The 9,426-nt window shown below is 35.8% G+C and overlaps 1 long non-coding RNA gene across 1 annotated transcript; it reads left to right on the top strand.

Moving 5' to 3' along the window:
* The first annotated feature begins 1,076 nt into the window (after positions 1-1,076).
* On the top strand, positions 1,077-9,166 carry LOC145996382 (uncharacterized). The gene is made up of 3 exons (XR_014442770.1): positions 1,077-1,169; positions 4,489-4,628; positions 8,772-9,166. It is a non-coding gene; the product is annotated as an uncharacterized LOC145996382 (long non-coding RNA).
* The last annotated feature ends 260 nt before the right edge of the window (positions 9,167-9,426 follow it).

The following is a 9,426-nucleotide window of genomic DNA, read 5'->3' as shown; positions in this document are numbered from 1 at the left end:
TCAATTTCATCATATCATTCATCCCCATCTTCGCAAATAAGTCAAAAGTGGCACAAGAAGCAAAGTAAAATAAAGAAAATCAATAATAATAACATTATTATTATTGGTACGTTTATTTATGGTACTTGCCCCCCCAGACAAAAATTTAAAATATTCGTGGTTCCGCCTCTGTCATGCTACCAGTTACGGGATGACGTGTGATTAGCACGACGAACCCTCAGTTGTTGTTATAGGTTTCCACGACCTGATTACGCTAATCGTTCGTAGCTCCCCAATTTGCTCACGATGGTGAGTGGCCTCCGGCCTCATACCCTGGCCAAAATTTTCGGGAGAAAAGTTGTTACTAAGTAGAAATATTTTCCAAGTATAATAAGTAAGAATTTGATATGGTTCTACTAGAAAGTTTGTATTACTAGGAAGCTAGCAAAAAGTCTATCACTGTTTTGCAATTGCAAGCCGAACGATACTGATTTTATATGACCAGGGGTCAACCTAGAATTTTACAGAAGTGTAAGGGTAAATTTAGAGAAGAAATAATCATAAATTTGACTTGAGTGAAACATTTTAGGTGAGAGTTGAGAAATTTTGTAGTCGTTAGGGGTGCGTGGATAAATTTCTGTATAGGACGTCATTACTTTCACAGGTAAGGTAAAGCAAAGTTCCCCGTGCATATAGCACCGTGCCATAACGCACATTTAGGGGATGTGAGGTAGGGCCCCACACATTCTCGGTCTCGGTCATGTGATCAGCACCACGATCCGGCCGCCTTTATCCCAAGGGTTGCCCCCAGATACACATTGATTAGAGACTACACTGAAAGAACAGATTAGTTGCAGGGGCAAAATATATTTTGCTGGAGAAAATTTCTTACGGTTAAACAAAGTTTTGTTACTCCTACAGTGCAACTGTTTACATAAACCATTTGGTTGAGTTCCCTTAACAAAACTATTTGTTTAACCTTATTTCGTTTCACCGAAACATGCATTGTGCACCGTGACAATCTCTTGTTACACTGATACATATTTGTTGCTTATCGGAAACAAACCTGATGTTTGTACTGGCAAGTGTGACAAAAACAAACATGGCGGATCCCGAAAGAAAGGGATCGAAGATCTTCGATTTTATTTTAAAGTTGTGGGGATTTGAAACCGTGATATCTACATTTGCTGGTAAGTGTAACAGTATTGATGTTAAATGTTGTTAAATATGTTAAGTAGGAAGTGTAAATTATAGAAATGTATAAATACAGGCGTATGCAAATTTTGAGGTGGTTTTGTCTTATGCAAATATGTAATATCTGATCATGCTGAATATAAAATACAATATATCACAAGTGGTGCAAGCGTGTTTTACGTTAACATACGCGCAATAGCTCAGTTGATATAGGCTAGCATCTTGACTACCATACGGACAACCTGGGTTCGATCCTCGGGTTAGGTGATCTGGGCCAAGCAGGCATTTCCCCAACAGTTAAGATAATTTGTATAACAATGTACCTTTTGATTGTAAGCTACTGGCGTAGCAGTGCAACGTGTACCGTGTTAGTTTCTATCACATACTGCATCTTGTTACATTATGGGGTTCGTTGTTCCACTGTACTCCCTCGAGAATTGCTTTTTTTTTTTTTTAGAACAACAGAGTTTGATGTTTTACGTAATATAAAATTATTTCCAGCATGCGGAAAACACAAATAACGGATATATCTAATCCCAAAATATGGTCAGCATAAGTGCTTTTTTCCTCTAAATAGACGAACAAAATTTATATCCCCTGAAAGTACGTACCTTCTACTTCCAGGTAAATTTCTCGTAAGGAACAAACAGCTGAAATTTCCTAGTTTATTTAATTTGAATATTCGTACTTACTTATTCTACATTGAGAAACATTGCTGAAGGTGGCATTTCGCTTATTTCACGGAAATAAGCTATATTTGCGACATATTGAGTAAGTTTTCTTCGTTTCTTTTTGCCTTCGGTAACACGCAAAGTGGCGATCACAGTTTCACTACAGTACTCAGCATGCAGTGTTTCCACCCCACTGCACCCAAATATACCTACGTAGCCCACAAACCATTGACGCATAGCCCCACAAACCATTCATACATAGCCCCACGAACCATTTCCGGTAAGGTTAGGTTAGGTAGGGTCACTATAGGTTACAATAGTTAAAAATTGATTTCGAAACAAATATGCGTAGCCCCACACACCATTCTCGCATATCCCCAGGAACCATTGACGCATAGCCCCACGAACCATTGACGCATAGCCCCACGAACCATTGACACATAGCCCCACAAAGCATTTTTAGAAACGTATCTTCTTCAGTTACAAAAACACGTGTTTGGAAACACTGACCAGGATTACGTCATCACACACAGGCTACATCCACCTGGAAGTAAATGGATGCAAGAACTTCCGTGCATCGGTCACACATTTATATCGAAAAATAGATGATTTACCGTCAAAATTCAATGAACGATGCGAGAAAACACTTCCCCGAACTTCCAGAAGTATAAAGAAACTGCATTCGGTAAGTAATTTCTCCTGTAAATTTGATGAAATCCGTTTGTCCCTTACGAGAAATTTACCCTACTTCCATTTTCCGGTGTTACTTTTCCGATTACTATTATATTATTGTGCGTAAAAAATTTTTTCCTGCTACTAAAAGCAATGCATTTCTCCATTCGTTCGCGTCCATGTTGTTTACGCACAGTAACTGTCATTTGTTTCGGGGTCTTCCTCTCAGCACAAGAGTTTTCCTACCTTGTGTTCCAACGTCAGACGAGGAATGCCTGTTAGGTTAGGTTCCATTAGCATAAATACAATGAAAAATTATTCTTTGGGCTAAGAGAATTAAACCAAGCCAGCCTACAATATAAATGCTTTGTGCGATAAGTGAGACCCTTCGTTTCGCAGAATTCGAGTTTCTTTCATTATTTCAGACGAGGAATGCTTACAAGGTTAGGTTAGGCCTGTTTGGTTGGGTTCCAATAGCATTGACAAATGTTCTTTCCTGCTACTAAGAGCAATGCATTTCTCTATATTCATTCTTGTCCAACCACGTTTCTCCTAAGCAGCCCATATTCTGCAGTCTTACTGTTCTGCTTCATGTTAAAGTAACAAGTAACACTTGTACTTTTCTTCACATTAACACATTTCTGCAGGCTATAAGCAAGGGAACAACACAATCCTCATAAAGCATGAAGAATATTTCATTTCCTTGAGAGGGTTAACACATTATTGTGATGAAAAGGTCAAACAGCGTGAAATGAAATTTTTGAAATTTGTATTGCATTTTTATTCTTTCACTCAGCAACATTCCACAAAATAAGTATTTTAATCTTGTGCGCATAAAAATGGTGCATCATGGGTAGTATGTCATAATGTTCCCTGTGCCTACTCGGTTATTTCCAAGTTTTTACCACAAAAATGGTTGCCAGGTGCAAAGTAAATAGTAAGGTGATTAGAAATGTTCTCCCACCTCAGTATTTCCTTTGGTTTTCCTCAAGAAATATTTATTTCTTCAGTTTTGGTTCATATGTAATACAGTTACTTGTTTTGCATGAACATTCAATTTAGTGCTTGTTTGCTTTGATTGTTAGGTTCAGTGTCTCTCTTTATATATGTATAATCTGTGCAAAATCCCTATGCTTAGTATGTTAAGCAGTTAGATCGAATGGCTCTCTTCATAAACTCTATTACGGTAATTTTATTTATGCTTAGTGCCATTGATTTTACCTACAAAACATTGGCAATGTGTGAAATATAGAAAGTACTTGATGAAATAAAATACTGGTGAAAGTAGTTACTCTGAAAATTTGTTGTGCCCCTTTATTTTGTTGGCCCCCACTCCACCAACATACCACACAAAGGTAAAGTGTTTTAATGGTGGTATCAGAAGATTTTAGAGTACAGAATCATGAAACATATGTTTAAGTAGTTATGGTAGTTAGAATGTATTCTGAAATGGTATGTTTCAAGCACAACGGGAATGCCATTTCACAATTGTACTTCAAATGTTTAAACATATATATCAAATCATAATAAAATCATGAAGATATATGTGAATTAAATGTAATTGAAAGAGGGAAGACTAAAACTAACTGCATAACCTACTCATGTGTGAATACTTCTCCCATAATTTTTAGACACACATTGGTAGGCTCAGTCTTGATTAGCCTACCGACAAACTTTCATTCAGAGAAATAATGAAGAATGAATATTGGCAGGAATCAATAGAAATTTGAGCGTAGCCTTTTTTCTTTACTTTTATTCTCATTGAGAAAAATGACAATTTAGAATTTGTTTATGAATTCTCAAATAAGAACATTGTGTTTTTACATATTATTTTTTCACTCGTAATGTTGTTCTCATACCTGTGGTTGATAGTATACATATTTCACTATTATTTATATTGTTATTAAAGTTTAGAAATGTATCAGAGTGGAAAGTATAGTTTAATATTTCCTTTTTTTGTTTTTATGACTAGTGGCCAATAGCAGTGAACCATGAACATTAGAGCATTTTCACAATACCTGCTGGAGCATGAAGAAAAAGGAAATATCAAAAGTGGCAGAATTACACATGAATCATTGGCCTGTGCTACAGCACAAACTGAGATATACATTGGTAAGCATTTGTCTAATTGCTTTATGAATAAATAATTATAACATTTCTAAACTATTAAAAGTGATCAATACTTTGTACAAATTAAACATTTTTTGAGAATAAAGTTTAACAGTAGGAATTGATAACTCACCAGGTAAAAATCCTCTCTGGATATGAGTAGGTTAACTGTGCATGTGTGGGTTTTGTTAAGATTTCTGTAGCATTAAATAGTATATTTTCCTCTTTCAAATGCACGGCGAATATTTCCAATCGTTACAAGGCACTTTATATTTTTCATTGTTGTTTATTTGAAGTCTCTCCTGAGATCAACAAACCTCGTATCAAGTGGTATATCACAGATCATTGTTAAGGTTTTTTTACTTACTTTATGCACAAATAGGCTAATTGTAACTGGTCCTGCAGTTTAAAGAGAAAGTCAAACTATTGCCATGTGCCTCAAGGCAAATGCAACATGGTAGGCTCACACATGAGTGATGCACACATATATATCTTTCCCAAGAGCTTCATTTCCATATTTTGTACTGGTGTATGCAGTATTTTCAATGCTATTTATACGTATTAACAGTATTGGCCAAAGGATATACCATATTGTGACTGTACTTTTATGATATATTAGTTTTGTAATGTTATGATATTGGCAAGGGGTCCCGAGTTCAATACCTGGTGGAAGCACATAGTGGTTTGGATCCCACCCTAATCTGTAGGTCCAGTCCCGATTAGCATTACTCTGCATTAAGTGGATTAAAAACACCAAATCAATCGATTATCATAATATTGGCGAAATATATTATGTCTATAAAACACATTTATTCACTGATACCTCACAAATTGCATGTATCTCTGGTAATTGTTTAAATATATGATGAGTTAATGAAAATACAAGGAAGCAATTGTGTAGCCCAGAATAGTAAAAGTGCCTCTTTCTACCACCTCACCCTTTTCTGTGTTGCAAGTTGAAGATAAACAACCATATGCTCAGGTTGATTGGTGCATGAGGTCAGATTTTGTGGTGCCCTTAAAAGAGCATTTCATAAGATGTACAGGCAATATTATAAATATCCTAGTCATTCATCTTGCAGAACTTCACATGAAATAAGATATTTACGTATACCTGTTTTAAAAAATCCTGCTAATGATGTATTGTTAATATCACAACATGGAATGAAAGCACAGATATAGCTATATAGAAATAATATATCTACCTTTTTTCTGTCTTTTGGCTGTTAGTTAAGTTTATTACTTCTGCTTTCATTTTTATCTTTTCTAAATATTAAAGTCTCAAGAAAGCTGGAAAGTTAGAAAAAAAATGAAAATTTTAAATTTTTGCCAGTTGAGGCTAACCTATTTTACTTGCAGTATCAGTTGTGAGTTTAGAGATTCATAATGTCTTAATTTGGAACAAGCTAAAATATTCTACATGGTGTAGCAGTCAAGAGACAGATTTTGGCCGTTGCTTCTTTTACTAATTTGTTTTTGCCATACGTTCATATGTGTGTGTGCATACCAGTAATATGTTAACACTTGTCTTGTAATTAAGGTGTAACAGGTTTGATTTTCAATGGAGACATATTGCACTGTGGTTGACATTCCATTTTAAAACTTTGAGTCCTTCTGAACATAAAATGAAATTAAAACAAACTTTCACGTGTTGGTGCTTCTTATGTATGTACAATATAATTTCATTATAAAGAACACCCATGCTAGGCCAGGATTCCAAACTCTCTAGACCTGGGGTTCTAGCCCACCGTGCCAACCACTCTGTGACAGAGATCAGTGTGCCAAATGTATAGTTTCATGTGATAAAATTGCAAACGAATGTTATAATCAACTGCTTAGAGGTTTTTGGAAATTAAAAATTTTACTACTCTTACTTGTACACCTTTTACATTAGAATGCATATGCACACTCCATTTAATAATGAAAGAAGATTTCATAATTATTGCAGCACATGATGTTCAAAATTTTAACTGGCTGGGAGGAGGAGGTGTTTAGTTGGGCCTGGGAGTCAGCTGGGGAATGCTTTGCAAGAATTTCTGCTAGCTGGGGGATACCCCCATATCTCCCTCTCACTTCAAGACTGTTTTAATGTGACCTGTTGATACCAGAATTACTTGCAATTGCGAGTATTGTTTTAGGAAAAAGACCAGCATATTGATGAAAGTTATGTGAAGGAATTGTACTCCCTGATGACAAGTAATGGCTTGTGCATCCTTGTAATCAAGGTGTTCCAGATTCAATCCCCAATGAAGGCACAGTGTGGATTCAGTCCCAATCTTCATGTCTGGGCATAAAGTGTACTTACACAATTTTTTTTTTTCTGAGAGAAGGCCAATTTGTACACGTTTCAAAAGTTACACAAGCTTAACATGTTAAATTAGTTATGGTAACTGGCTGTACCATAAGTTTCATTATGCTGTTCCAAAAGTCTCATTTCGTGCAAGAACGAGATTCACCAAACGTACGAGCCAGGAGGCTGGTTTGTTTGGTGAGAATCGTCTGCTGCTTACGGAAAACGTGCATGCTGATGGATTCAAACTGCACTAGTTTGGAAAATGTATTATAATTTTAACCCATCCGCTTACCTAGTCGTCGAATCGACGGCCTGACTGGACATTCTGTTCCCATACCTAGTCGTCGAATCGACGGGTTCCCGATTTTCATCATGTAGTTCCTTTTTCATTCAATAGATGGCAGAGGTTGTATGATCTTTCAAATCTCTGACGTGTATGTTTGTGCTGCTAAGTTTTTCATACCATTTCAAGCGTGTTTTGTTCAGTAATTTCTCATGTAAACAAACCTTCATTTGTTACGTCTTGCAAACATGTTGCATAAGAATGTTGTAGATGATTCTGCGATTGAAAAGTTGCTTTTTCGATAGCGATGAAAAGGAAAATGTGGATTTAGGAAGGGGAGATGAACACGGGGGTTCATTTTATGTTAGTGAAATTGAAGAATATAGTGAAAGTGAGGAAGAGGTGGCTGTGGCAGGAAAAATACAAAAGGTTGAGGAATGGAAATGGAATGCAACGATGTGTGTGATCAAATTTATTAGGTGAGTTTCTAATTATCTTTCAAGTAAACTGCATATGTGCATACTTATTACTATACTTCCACTTCAATATATAAAATTTTCACGTAAATTGCTTGGATAGTTTAAACAATATTTGACATCTTGTCTTGCTGTGCAACCTTCACGGGAGATAGCCAAATTTAAATGGTATTTCATGGCAAAAAAATTGGCATTTAAATGGTAAGCGGATGTGTTAACAGATAGCGATATGAAACCACATGCACAAGACGAGTATACCTTAACTGTTCTTGGAATGCGATTAAAATGAGTAACAGTGTCCAAAGTATAGTTTATTTTTGCCATAGGGACATTGCTTCCACTGGACTTCATGTGGAAACTTTCTCTAAATTAAAACGCTGCACCTGCGCTTCCGCCTAGAGTGTCCCATAAGTCTGTAAAATAACTGGTTTCACCAGATTCATGAGCCCAGTTATTTTCGTTGAATGCGTTAGTTTCGTTAAGACTTTTGGAACACACCTTATGTTTTATAGACCACTGTGCACTAGGCCAGTACTCTTCATTGCTGGCTGTAGCTGGGTATTAGGCCCTAACATAAATCGTACCAGGTAATAAGAGGTCCAGTGGTTACCAATTAATTTAATTCCAATTTTACTTTTGTCAACAAGCATAGACAGAACAAGCTTTTATTATTTACATTTATGCCATTATTTATTAATATTTCAAAAATCTAGGGTGCAAATGAATGTATAAATTTAAAAAATAGAAAGGGGTTAATTGTTTGGGCAGGATTTCAACTTTTATTAAAAGAGGCTGTTGTGTTACAAAGATTGAGAACCACTGCACTAGGTGGTGAAGATACATCACCACTTGCTTGGAATACTCTGAGTCACTGTGGTCCCTCCCTGACAAGGAGGGAAACTGAAGTTTCTATTTTTTTTAGGGGGTTGGGTGGAAAATATTAATAGTTTTGAACTTCCATAATCCGCAATGCAAGTTGAAGTTGGTCATAAGTGTTTAGAAGTGTCTACTAGAATTTGCAACATTGTTACATAGAATTTTGTAAACTGACCAACCAACCAGCAAAATATATATATATTTTTTTTCCGTTTTAGATTTCTGGAAACATTCAAAGGCTGAGGGCCAAGAAGAATCTATGCTTTCTTTAAATCAAGTGGTACTCTGACTGCAATTATTTTGAAGTGTTTTTATCATCAATAATGTATCTGTGCCTACAAGCAACTTTTATATGTAATCATTTTTTAATAAGAGCTGTACAATAAATTTCTAATAAATTTGTCAGTGTTAATGTATGTGTTATGTTTGGAAGAAATAATTCCTTGTGTATAGCATTTAGTTTAAATTACTTTTGACAATTCTAGCCATATCATGTAAAATCAAAGTAAACCTCCCTGTGTTCATATATAATTTTGTGTACTTGTGCATTCGAGTAGTATAATGTAGGGTGAAAATCCATATTGGAAATTTCATGCCATTAAAGGAAGATTCATAATGTTTTTCCATTAACTTTTCTTTCTCTGCAACGTTCATTGAACATTACGCTGCATGTTAAAAAATACAGTGTCGTCTTACACAATCAACATCCCGCGTTACAAACATGTGCACACAGGTTAGAGCTATTGTAGTATATACATGTACCATATATAGTATAGTATATAGTATGCAAATTCATAGCATTTCCAACATTGGTGGTGTTCTTTATATTCCTTTGTCCTTGTGTTTCGAAATCTTGGGCCTCCCCGATGGCAC

Source organism: Lepisma saccharinum, chromosome 12, assembly GCF_977018435.1.
Source record: "Lepisma saccharinum chromosome 12, izLepSacc3.1, whole genome shotgun sequence".
Taxonomy (NCBI): Eukaryota; Metazoa; Arthropoda; class Insecta; order Zygentoma; family Lepismatidae; genus Lepisma; species Lepisma saccharinum.
This window is presented reverse-complemented; position numbering and strand designations above follow the sequence as displayed.